General features: G+C 44.5%; 1 protein-coding gene across 3 annotated transcripts in view; it reads left to right on the top strand.

Annotated features, from left to right (window-relative positions):
- The first annotated feature begins 288 nt into the window (after positions 1 to 288).
- The window catches only part of LOC109882087 (transcription factor EB-like), an 88,802-nt gene continuing 75,409 nt past the window's right edge, over positions 289 to 13,681 (top strand). For 2 of the 3 annotated variants that reach the window (XM_031817230.1, XM_031817154.1), the window contains exon 1: positions 500 to 750. The gene's annotated coding sequence lies outside the window, so the exon portion shown is untranslated. Of the gene's footprint in view, positions 751 to 13,681 lie in introns of all 3 variants that reach the window. The other variant, XM_031817222.1, reaches the window with a different exon arrangement.

The following is a 13,681-nucleotide window of genomic DNA, read 5'->3' as shown; positions in this document are numbered from 1 at the left end:
AATAATATATCTCTTTGGGCATATTGTGGTTAAGTTGCAGTCTAGAAATTATTTGTAATTATGTTCAGCACCCCTGACCATCACTCTAGAAAAAAATCATCCTGCAGCTGAATTTGGTTGATAATCCCTGCCCTAAAGCCTAGGCTACCTGATTAAGGATGATATTGGCCTGGCAACCTCGCTGAAGCAGATCCATTCAGTTTCAATACCATGCTATAATTGCAACACACATGCACGCATGAGTGAGAGGGAAAGCAAGGAAGGTGTGCACTATTGTAGGCCTATGCTCCATTTGAAATATTGTCAGGCAGTCAGGAATGAGTGACCATTAAAGCCAATCTCGGGGCAACCATGTGCTGTGTGCACTGACAGTCAACAGGCATAACGTCACTCTCCCGAAATACGCGTCCAACAGAACTACATCCCCCAGAATTCCCATCACGCTCTGCCATTGGTGGCCGGAGTTGTCACAAGTGCATACAGGTGACCAGGGACGCTCCGAACTCCGCTGACAACATCACAGCCAGCGGGACGAAAACAATCAGCAGCTGGAGAGCCACGGGAGAGTAGCAGCCATTCTACTGAAATTATAACAACACACAAAGACGCTTCTTTCATTTATATTTTTTTGCGTAGTATGTGTGTGAGGGTCCCAGCCGTTCCGTGGACAGTATCGGAGCGCACTGGTGGAAGAGCCACCTAGTTTCCAGAACCTGACTCTAACTTCGTATCGTCTGACCTTCATAGCGGGTAAGTGATATTCCACCGCTGAACTGATCTGCTGCGCACTCGCACCGCAAATCCACCACAAATGGGTCAACTCTGGAAAAGTCACTGGGTTGCATGTGTTGTGCGCCATAGTTCAACAGAACTTTGGAAATTTCATGGTCATCTTGAAAGAATGAAAGTTATTTAGCTCGAGCGTTCACTGACACTGCTAGATAACAAGGCATGTATTTCTTTATAAAAAAAGGGCTTATAGTTTTAGTGCATTGAAAACACATTTTATATAACATTGTTTGTCTAATAAACAGTATCCTATGCAACTACATATATTTGTTGATTTAAGTTGGTAGTCTAGTCAGCTTTTTATTGTGAAGTTATTGGTAATTTTCTTTAAACATTGACAGCTACCAACATGGTCTGATCAATGTTTATGCTATGTTTAGTGCATTTTAGTGCACTTTCTCCTGAACTGTCAAATTCAATATCCTACCCAGATGCCTTTGCCATTTATGACCGACCGCTGGTTTCCGTTCAACGCAGCGCAGAGAAGGACTGGCCACATTGTTGAATGTCCAAACCGTGTTTGTGATACTCAATACATGTAAGGAGAACTGCTGGAAAGCTGCGCGCGGGGGACCAAACAGAGCCGAGCAATGGCCTCTCCTTCGCGCGATCTTTCCGCTTAGTTACATACAGGGTGTGTTTGTTGTATGTGTGTGTGCATGTAGGCCATCATGTAGTAGGTTATGTTTGTGTTTATATATACCAGGAGGGTCGTTTTTACCTCGGTTTTGTTGCGCAATGTGAATACTTCTCACTAAACTGTATGATGATTACTTTAACTCGAACAAGCGACGTCACGGCCAAAGCCCTGTGATATCGAGGGATGTCACATTATGGGTGGTGGTCTTACAATACTTGACTGCTGCACCCAATGTCATCTGTTTGTTTTTACCCGTTGAGTATTTAGGCAAGATATTCAGTGCCTTACCAGTTTTCTCTCTCTCCCTCCTTATCCCCTCTTTTTTTCTACTCCTTATTTTCCCTCGCTGTAGTCCATACTAAGCCTAATAAATGTATTACCATGAATATGACTAATACCTCATTGTAATAACACACAATGAGACCCAGGGGAATGTTGCCTGACCCTTCACTGGTCCATTTGATCATGCAGGCCATTTAGGACAATCGTGTTGAAAGGTCATTTGGTCAGGCCTAGTCAACTGGCCTATTGTCCATCTCACTATTATCTGACTCTACACCACTGTTGTGTTTTAGAGGAAATCTCCCATTCTCACCCTGACTCAACAACTTTCACTATTAGGCCATTTCTCAGAAATGTCTATCAGTGTGACCTCAAAGCAACCTACTGACAAGGATGCATGTTCATATGGTCAATATCAGCAGGAGACAAGGCAAGTTTCAAGCAGAAACTGGAAAAAATGATATCTGAGCCGTTTCTGGAGGTAGTGGCAGACAAACTGGTTTAACTCATCATTAGTTACTGACCTTCTGTAATTCTATATCACATATGTATATCTACAGTGATATGGTGAACATGCAGTAGACTACACCCAGACTCTGTAAATTAGTGTGATATGGTGAACATGCAGTAGACTACACCCAGACTCTGTAAATTAGTGTGATATGGTGAACATGCAGTAGACTACACCCAGACTCTGTAAATTAGTGTGATATGGTGAACATGCAGTAGACTACACCCAGACTCTGTAAATTAGTGTGATATGGTGAACATGCAGTAGACTACACCCAGACTCTGTAAATTAGTGTGATATGGTGAACATGCAGTAGACTACACCCAGACTCTGTAAATTAGTGTGATATGGTGAACATGCAGTAGACTACACCCAGACTCTGTAAATTAGTGTGATATGGTGAACATGCAGTAGACTACACCCAGACTCTGTAAATTAGTGTGATATGGTGAACATGCAGTAGACTACACCCAGACTCTGTAAATTAGTGTGATATGGTGAACATGCAGTAGACTACACCCAGACTCTGTAAATTAGTGTGATATGGTGAACATGCAGTAGACTACACCCAGACTCTGTAAATTAGGAAATCACTATTTGAGGAATGCGGATAGATTGACCTTTGTTTGGACGTGGAGGGATGCCTCTTATAAGCCCTGTCTGTCTGCAACACTCCCAGCATCCCCTCTGTTCTTCCATACAGGATGACTAACCTAACTTGTGTCCCATGATGAGCCGGGTTCGACGCCCGATGAGATGTAAATATACTATAAGTTGAACACAATGTGCAGGTGAATGAGGCTGACGTGAGATCAGATAGATACTGAAGACAGTCTCTCCTCTCTGTGACCAATGCTCAAGATAAACAACAAGTCACAGATCATTGACAGGTACCTACAGTAGTGGCAGAGCACGCTCCACTCTCTGCTGCATTAGTTCACACACACACACACACATACACACACACACACACACACACTTGAGTGCTAACAGGTTCAGATGGGGGTCAGAGGACATATGGGAGGTAGAGGAACGACAGGCCTGGGGCGGCCATGTTTGTTTTGATGCGTCTGACTGACTCCAGATCAGATACACACTGACAGGACAGACAGGCTTTGAGAGAAGGTTACTCTGACACACACACACAGACTGGTGAATCCAAGTGTGTATCAGTTGCTGTTGGTACAACCATGCACTGTATAGGCCTACAGTAGACTCAGACTGAGTCGTTTCTTTCCATTGTGTTTGTTTAACATTGGCCATGTCAAGGTTCATTCTAAATGTCCAATCTCTTGGCGAGACACAAACCCCACGTGTGTGTGTGTGTGTGTGTGTGTGTGTGTGTGTGCTGTAGGTCATGAATTAAGAAAATGTATATTGCCAATGACAAATATGAGAGAGGACAGTATTGCTAGCCCTTTCTTTGTAGTATTTGAATGGAGATATTGAATGACTGTCTGGTATCTGAGGTCGGACATCTTAATATGATTTAGTTATGAAACCATTGAACTAAATCCAGGTACACAGCCATTGACCTGCTCGCACAGAGACGTGTGTGTGTTGGGGCCAGTTGGGCCTTTTTCTGTTAATGTGCAACCTGATCTGGACTGTCTCTCTCTCTCTCTCTCCTCTCTCTCTCAAAGACAGCTGATTGAGCTGGGGTGGGGGGGGGGGGTGAAAGGTCAGAGGCTGTTGAAATCAAACTGATCAGCTTGGCTTTCAAAACAATATCCAGCTGCAGAACACAAACTACTCTTGGAACATTTCAGTCAGCAGAACTTCACTGCAGGTCATATTGGGGACATGGTTTGATAACCTTCTAGTTTACCTGATGCCTGGTTAGATTTCTCAGCAATTCAACATATTTCTAGTGATCGGCTATCAGGAGCACATATTTACTGTTTACAGCTTCTATTTCCTTAGAAAGGTGTGTGTCACCTGTGAGACAGAACCTGATGGGCTTGTTCCAGGGCTCATCTTATGTCTGTATCCTGTTTGCTGTGTGTGTGAGCTGTATTTTCTGGCTTATTGGACTAGTGTCCACATGGAAGCAGTGGTGACAGGGTTCATTTACTAAAACACAGGCACCCAGAGATGGGGTCAGTGGTGCCTGTGATCGTATGAGAAAGAGCAGCAGGTGTGTGTGTGTGTAAACACAGCTCCATCTCTTTCCCCATTCCATGTGGAACCGAGGACCCAGAGCCCTAAAGAGCAGGACCAAAAGGTCTCCCATTAAGGCCGGCCCTGGTTCCTAGAAATCTGCTTATTTTAACACTTCCATGCGGTACTCTGAGCTATCTGTTTACTTTTACTAGAATGCATTCGTGGCTGAGGCTTAAGTAGCACACACAAGGTCTGCCATATTGAGTGATATCACTTACATTAGGCAGGTTTCCATTGACCCAGGTTTATGCGTCAAAATCCTTGCGAAATGTGTAATGGAAACGCCAGATATAGGATACATTTGAAAATAAATATAATTTTTTTAATCTGTTCGACAGGGGTGGATTTTTCTTTAGTCTAACTTTATTGCGACCAAATGATGATGGAAACAGTGTTTTTGAATAAATTATGATTAGAGAATAATTTATCTATAAAGCTCCACTTAATATTTAATTATAAATACTTAGACTTTGTTCTTGCTAACTACATTTTTTTTCTGCAATCAAAAAAGGCCCAACTGGCACAAATCATTCTCATGAGCCAACATATCATCACGATCCATGCCATGGTAAAACCTGCACTCCCGTAGAGCTTAAATGATTGGATGGGGAAACTTGCATCCGGCCAACTAGAAAAGCAAGACAAAGCAATTCAGGCTTTCTTGAAGGTCAGGACAACGATTGGCACATGAGAATGATTTGAATATGGCAAATATTAGTCCATTTTTGCTTTCTCTCCCTGCTGTCCATTGCTGGCTACCTGAGACATGAAACAGATAGGTGGGAGGGCATTATTAACGTATAAACGCCTAAATTGATCATGTAAACACTTCAACCACTTAATCTTCTTCGACACTCTGGGTTTTTATGAATGAATGTATTTATTTTGGTCTACCGTCATTAGTTGAGTTGTTTTTATCATCACAAGATGCACCATAGCAGGTAATTGTCACATCTATTTTCTATGCAAACGTTCTAAATGTTGACAAAGAAATCACTGAACAAGTTAATGGAAACATTGCTACTATGTAATAACTATTACATCCTAGCTACTATGTAATACCTACTACATCCTTGATACTATGTAATACCTACTACATCCTTGATACTATGTAATACCTACTACATCCTAGCTACTATGTAATACCTACTACATCCTAGCTACTATGTAATAACTATTACATCCTAGCTACTATGTAATAACTATTACATCCTAGCTACTATGTAATAACTACTACATCCGAGCTACTATGTAATAACTACTACATCCGAGCTACTATGTAATAACTACTACATTCTAGCTACTATGGGAAATAATGATGTTGACCTTCAATGATTTGCAACCGAAATAATGTACAGTGCATTCAGAAAGTATTCAGACCCCTTAACCTTTTCCACATTTTGTTACGTTACAGCCTTATTCCAAAATGGATGAAATAGTTTCCCCCCTCATCAATCTACACACAATACCCCATAATGACAAGCAAAAACAGTGTTTTAGAGGTCCTGACCGCTCTGGAGCAGGTTTTCATCAAGGATCTCTCTGTACTTTGCTCTGTTAATCTTTCCCTTGATCCTGACTAGTCTCCCAGTCCCTGCCGCTGAAAACATCCCCACAGAATGATGCTGCCACCACCATGCTCCACCATAGGGATGGTGACATGTTTCCTCCAGTTGTGACAATTGGCATTCAGGCCAAAGAGTTAAATCTTCATTTCATCAGACCAGAGAATCTTGTTACTCATGGCCTGAGAGTCTTTAGGTGCCTTTTGGCAAACTCCAAGCGGGCTGTCATGTGCCTTTTACTGAGGAGTGGCTTCCGTCTGGCCACTCTACCAAAAAGGTCTGATATGTGGAGTGCTGCAGAGATGGTTATCCTTCTGGATGCTTCTCTCATCTCCACAAAGGAACTTTGGAGCTCTGTCAGAGTGATCATCGGGTCACCTCCCTGACCAAGGCCCTTCTCCCCTGATTACTCAGTTTAGCCGGACGGTTAGATCTAGGAAGAGTCTTGGTAGTTCCAAACTTCTTCTACTTAAGAATGATGGAGGCCACTGTGTTCTTGGGGACCTTCAATGCTACATACATGTTTTGGTACCCTTCCCCTGATCTGTGCCTCGACACAATCCTATCTCGGAGTTCTATGGACAATTCCTTCGACCTCATGGCTTGGTTTTTGCTCTGACGTGCACTGTAAACTGTGGGACATTATATATACAGGTGTGTGCTCATCCAAGTCATGTCCAATCAATTGCATTTACCACAGGTGAACTCCAAGTTGTAGAAACATCTCAAATAAGATATTTCTGTTTTTTATTTTTAATACATTTGCAAACATTTCTAAAAACTTGTTTTCGCTTTGTCATTATGGGGTATTGTAACGGCGTTCGTCTGTTGAAGGAGAGTCGGACCAAAATGCAGCGTGGTGGTTACTCATGTTCTTTAATGAAAAAATAGCGATACATGAAACAACTAAATAAATACAAAAACAACAAACGAAACGTGAAAACCTATCTGGTGAACACTACACAGAGACAGGAACAATCACCCACAAAATACACAGTGAAACCCCGGCTACCTAAATATGGTTCCCAATCAGAGACAACGAGAATCACCTGACTCTGATTGAGAACCGCCTCAGGCAGCCAAACCTATGCTACACCCCTACTCAGCCGCAATCCCAATGCCTACAAAAAACCCAATACGAAACACAACAAAATAAACCCATGTCACACCCTGGCCTGACCAAATATATAACGAAAACACAAAATACTATGACCAAGGCGTGACAGAACCCCCCCCCCCCTAAGGTGCGGACTCCCGGACGCACCTCAAAACCATAGGGAGGGTCCGGGTGGGCGTCTGTCCATGGTGGCGGCTCCGGCTCGGGACGTGGACCCCACTCCATTAACCTGACAAAGATGTTGGTTCCCAATTGGGGATCAGCCCCCCCACCGTCAGCTGGAACGGTGGCGCACGGAATGCAAAACTATTCGTAGAAATATTTAACCTCCACACATTAACAAGTCCAATAGCTCAAATGAAAGATAAACAACTTGTTTATCTAGCCAGCAAGTCAGATTTCTAAAATGTTTTACGGCGAAAACATAGCACATATTTATGTCAAACCACCACCGAAGACACACCGAAGACACAGCTAATTTCCATAGCCAAATTGAACAAAATATGCAATCACCAAACGCAGGATTAAAAGAAAAATAATTTCACTAACCTTTTGAAATCTTCATCAGATGACAGTAATATAACATCTTACACAGTACATTTGTTTTTTTCAATAATATGCTATAAATATCCATAAATCTCTGTTTACAATGACGCCATGTTAAAAAAATGCTACTCAAATGTCAGGAGAAATGACGATGGCTTCGGCACATGCCGTCAGCTAACATGGAATACACAACATAAACTCTGACTAAATATGCATGTTCTACATATATATAGAAAGATACACTTCTTCTAAATGCAATCGCTGTGTTACATTTATTTTTAACGTTACAGATTTCGTTCACTAGGCTATAATGTGAGTCGGCGCTCAGGAATTAGCATTTTGGCTCCTCTATCTCGGAGTCCACAGAAACCCAAATTTAACACAAATGTTCCCTTACCTTTGCTGTTCTTCCATCAGAAGACCTGGAAGGGTTTATACTTACCAAAAACAGCTTTAGTTTTGAAGTCTGTGTCTTTCGGTTATCAAATACGACATATTACGGTTGAAATGCAGCCAAAAAGTAAAGTGGGTGGGCACCAAAAAGTCGAAATTACATATTATATGTCGATTAAACTTGTCAAACTATGTTCAGAACACAGCGTTAGCATGTTATATAGCTTCACAGCAATTCTCAGGACGAAGAGAAACACAGGCATCGTTTAATCAATCTTGGAAGAAAGACACCACCGGAGCAGAACGCGCATGAGAGTAACCTGTTTTCTCGCGTGACCGAAAGGTTTCGGCCCGCCAATACTCTCGTGAGCGCGCGATTCACACAATGAGAAGCCCCATTGAAAGCGGACACCGCGCTGAAGGCATAGGAACTGTTCCCAGGACTGTAGGTGCTTGGGAAGGGTGGGGGCGATGACGTCAAAGTTGGGCCAACTTTTATGATGACAAGAGAGAGTTTGGGAGAATGAGTGCCCTGAGAGTTCTGCTTTACTTACAGACATAATTTAAACGGTTTTAGAAGCTTTAGAGTGTTTTCTATTCAATAATAATTTTTAATTGCATATATTAGCAATTTTTGACAGATTTTTTTTCTGTTTACTATGGGCACGCAATCAGCCCTATCCTTAACAGGTTTTAATGTCATAGTTCCTCCCCTTCGCGTCCTGGGATAATCCACCCTCACCGCCGACCATGGCCTAATAGTCCTCACCCAGAACCCCACTGGACTGAGGGGCAGCTCGGGACTGAGGGGCAGCTCGGGACTGAGGGGCAGCTCGGGACTGAGGGGCAGCTCGGGACTGAGGGGCAGCTCGGGACTGAGGGGAAGCCCAGTACTGAGAGGAAGCCCAGTACTGAGATGAAGCTCAGGCAGGTAGTTGGCTCCGGCAGATCCTGGCTGGCTGGCGGATCTGGAAGAGTCTGGTTGACTGGCAGATCTGGAAGATCATGGCTGACTGGCAGATCTGTAAGAATCTGGTTGACTGGCAGATCTGGAAGATCATGGCTGACTGGCAGATCTGGAAGAATCTGGTTGACTGGCAGATCTGGAAGATCATGGCTGACTGGCGGATCTAGCTGCTCTGGCTGCTCCATGCAGACTGGCAGCTCTGGCTGCTCCATGCAGACTGGCAGCTCTGGCTGCTCCATGCAGACTGGCAGCTCTATGCAGACTGACAGCTCTATGCAGACTGACAGCTCTGGCTGCTCCATGCAAACTGGCAGCTCTATGCAGACTGACAGCTCTGGCTGCTCCATGCAAACTGACAGCTCTGGCTGCTCCATGCAAACTGGCAGCTCTGGCTGCTCCATGCAGACTGGCAGCTCTGGCTGCTCCATGCAGACTGGCAGCTCTATGCAGACTGACAGCTCTGGCTGCTCCATGCAAACTGGCAGCTTTGGCTGCTCCATGCAGACTGGCAGCTCTATGCAGACTGACAGCTCTGGCTGCTCCATGCAAACTGACAGCTCTGGCTGCTCCATGCAAACTGACAGCTCTGGCTGCTCCATGCAGACTGGCAGCTCTGGCTGCTCCATGCAGACTGGCAGCTCTGGCTGCTCCATGCAGACTGGCATCTCTGGCTGCTCCATGCAGACTGGCAGCTCTATGCAGACTGACAGCTCTGGCTGCTCCATGCAAACTGGCAGCTTTGGCTGCTCCATGCAAACTGGCAGCTTTGGCTGCTCCATGCAGACTGGCAGCTTTGGCTGCTCCATGCAGACTGGCAGCTCAGGCTGCTCCATGCAGACTGACAGCTCGGGCTGCTCCATGCAGTCTGGCAGCTCAGGCTGCTCCGAACAGGCAGGAGGCTCCGGCAGCGCTGTAGAGGAGGAAGGCTCTGGAAGCGCTGAACAAGCGGGAGACTCCGACAGCGCTAGAGGGAAGGAAGGCTCTGGCTGTGCTGAACAGGCGAGGCGCACTGAAGGCCTGGTGCGTGGTGCTGGAACTGGTGGTACTGGATCGAGGACACGCCCAGGAAGCCTGGTGCGGGGAGCTGCCACCGGCGGACTGGTGTTTGGAGGTGGCTCTGGATAGACCGGACCGTGCAGGCGCACTGGAGCTCTTGAGCACCGAGCCTGCCCAACCTTACCTGGCTCGAAGCCCACTCTAGCCCGGCCAATACGAAGAGCTGGTATGAACCGCACCGGGCTATGCACCCGCACTGGAAACACCGTGCGCTCCATAGCATAACACGGTGCCTGCCCGGTCTCTCTAGCCCCCCGGTAAGCAAAGGGAGTTTGCGCAGGTCTCCTACCTGGCATCGCCATACTCCCTGTGAGCCCCCCCCCCAATACATTTTTGGAGGTGACTCTCAGGCTTCCATCCGCGTCGCCGTGCTGCCTCTTCTTTGGGGCGTTGATATTCACCAGGCTGCGCCCATGGTCCCTTTCCGTCCAATATCTCCTCCCAAGCCCAGAAGTCCTTTGATCGCTGCTCCTCACGATTAACAGGGAGAGTTGGCTCAGGTCTGACTCCTGACTCTGCCACTCTCTCCCTGAGCCCCCCCCCCCCCAATACATTTTTGGGGCTGCTTTTCGGCCTTCCTTGCCAACCGTGTTCCCTCGTATCGTCGGCTCTTATCTCCGGCTGCCTCTGCTCTCCTAAGTGCCTCCACCTGTTCCCATGGGAGGCGATCTCTTCCGGCCAGTATCCTCCCAAGTGTAACAACCTTTGCCATCCAACACGTCTTCCCATGTCCATTCTTCCTTTCGCTTTTCCTGCTGTTGCTGCCTGTTACCACGTTGCTTGGTCCGTGTGTGGTGGGTGATTCTGTAACGGCTTTCTTCCGTTGAAGGAGAGTCGGACCAAAATGCAGCGTGGTGGTTACTCATGTTCTTTAATGAAAAAATAGCGATACATGAAATAACTAAATAAATACAAAAACAACAAACGAAACGTGAAAACCTATCTGGTGAACACTACACAGAGACAGGAACAATCACCCACAAAATACACAGTGAAACCCCGGCTACCTAAATATGGTTCCCAATCAGAGACAACGAGAATCACCTGACTGATTGAGAACCGCCTCAGGCAGCCAAACCTATGCTACACCCCTACTCAGCCGCAATCCCAATGCCTACAAAAAAACCAATACGAAACACAACAAAATAAACCCATGTCACACCCTGGCCTGACCAATTATATAACGAAAACACAAAATACTATGACCAAGGCGTGACAGGTATTGTGTGTAGATAGATCATTTGTTTTATTTAATCCATTTTTTAAATAAGGCTGTAACGTAGCAACATGTGGAAAAAGTCAAGGGGTCTAATTTGTTCCAAATGCACTGTAGGGTGACAAATCTAACAATTGTGGGAAAATTGATTTCCACTTGGTCCCTAACATACACTGGCATATTCTGCCAATCACTACTGTGTTCTCCCCTTCCTTCTTGTTTTAAAAACCAAAACACCAGGAACAGACAGACACCTGACCAGGGTGATGTGTTGAGATTGGGTGGGTGGGTGGGTGGGGGGTTTTGAAGCATGTGCTGGATGTGTGACACTACTTCCTCTTCTTAGCCCCGCCCTCAGGGTCCACACTTCCTCTTTCTGGGTCTGATATTTTGTGGTCTGTGTATCACCTCTTTGCTTGGTAGTAGTCATTTCTGAGCCTGCTGGAGTTTTTCCTGACCACATGACCTTAAAACATTTTGGGCCCACATTATAGGCTACAACGATTTCTCCCTGGCCAGCTCATCTGGTCACTAGAAACTCCTGACCCTGTAAACTTTTCATAGCTAGTGCTACCAAACGTTTCCATATAATATAGCCTACACCATCACAATAAAGACATTATTTATTTTAGACAAATCCAAGGAAACATGATATGAAGAAAATGTAGTCTATTTCAGAAGAACAGAATAGCATCTTCTGAGTTGTCCTTATGTTAGGTCCTGATCTGGCTATGCCAAATGGCTGTGGGCTACACTAGTTAATTTAGCAGACGAGATTTGCTTAGAATTCCATGGCATTATTTCATAGTTTGAAGAATACAATTGAACATAGCTGAATGAAATAGAAAGTACATTTTCTCCAAACGATTTGAGGGAGTGAACACATGCGGCTATTCTGTGTTGAGCGGTTAACAAAGACACAGGTCCTCCTATATGCTTCATTTAGAGATGGTTATGTAACTTTAGTTGTGAAACATGTTGGGCTGTATGTTTTGATGTTTAATACATTCTAAGGCAGCATGATGAGACTAATGATGTTTTTTTTAAAGTAGCATGAAAGGTATGAGCTCTGCTTTGTTTTTTGATGCAGGTTGTACACACTTCATCAGTCTCTCATTCACAATTTGACAAGCACTTTATAATGCCTGGAATCTCCCGGCTGCATCCCCTTTGTGTGGCCGTAACGCCCCTAATGAATCCATGCCTTTCTGCCCTTGGGCAGAATATAATCATTATAATTCCCTTCTCCCGGCTGTGTTTTATTCATTTGACCTTTATTTAACTAGGCAAGTCAGTTAAGAACGAATTCTTAGTTTCAATGACGGCCTACCATGGAACAGTGGGTTAACTGCCTGTTCAGGGGCAGAATGACAGATTTGTACCTTGTCAGCTCGGGGATTCGATCTTGCAACCTTTCGGTTACTCGTCCAACGCTCTAACCACTAGGCTATGCTGATGCCCCGGCTGCGTGCCTAAGCACCTCTCACTCAAATGGCTCTTTGTCACTTGATCGGGTCTTTCTCAGAGGTTACAAGTAGAGACAGACACCGGGGATGCATCTGCGTGTGCATCGTTATCCAATTCTGAGGTGTATATTGAAGATATAGGAAGAACTGTCCACATTTACTTTTCATCAGCCAACAAGATGTGTAGGCCTAACGAACAGAAAAAGCACTAGCCTATCTCAATCTACTATCCCCCACAGTACAAAAGTTTACCTATTCTGTGCGAGAAATAAATATTCCAAACAGTTGTGGGATGTGATAGATCCCAAATTAATACAACAACTAGCATAAACTGTTTTAAGCAATGAACCTGACACAACAGATGAGAACATTGAGCTTAAAACGTTGCTAAACTATTAGGCTATTTCTTCACATTATAAGCGCAGCAATGCGTACACAACAGTAGGCTATTGGCATGAATGTTCCATTAGCAGGAAAACACCATTCTCAAAGTGACCACAAATGTGATTATGCAAGTAATGCTGTTATTATAAAGGTGCATTTTTATGGTGAAATGATCTCCCCACACTTGAAACTTACGCACTACATATGCATGCTAGTTAGGCTCTACACCGGTTGGAAAGTGGATTAGTGTGCTCCATTTTAAGAAATTATCTGGCCACTAGTTGTGATACAGACCTAATTTAAACATTATTGGTCTAGGCTACATGAAGAGTGTGATTATGGGCATCATTCACAGGTGATAATACATCATTCACAGGTGATAATACATCATTCACAGGTGATAATACATCATTCACAGGTGATAATACATCATTCACAGGTGATAATACATCATTCACAGGTGATAATACATCATTCACAGGTGATAATACATCATTCACAGGTGATAATACATGAAGGTAGCCTACTGAATATGGATTGATTATATAACAATCAGCCTGTTATGTGAACGGGATGACGTAAAGAC

This window comes from Oncorhynchus kisutch, linkage group LG1 (assembly GCF_002021735.2).
Source record: "Oncorhynchus kisutch isolate 150728-3 linkage group LG1, Okis_V2, whole genome shotgun sequence".
In the NCBI taxonomy this organism is placed as follows: domain Eukaryota; kingdom Metazoa; phylum Chordata; class Actinopteri; order Salmoniformes; family Salmonidae; genus Oncorhynchus; species Oncorhynchus kisutch.
The sequence above is the reverse complement of the archived record's forward strand: the minus strand, read 5'-3'. Positions and strand labels throughout refer to the sequence as shown.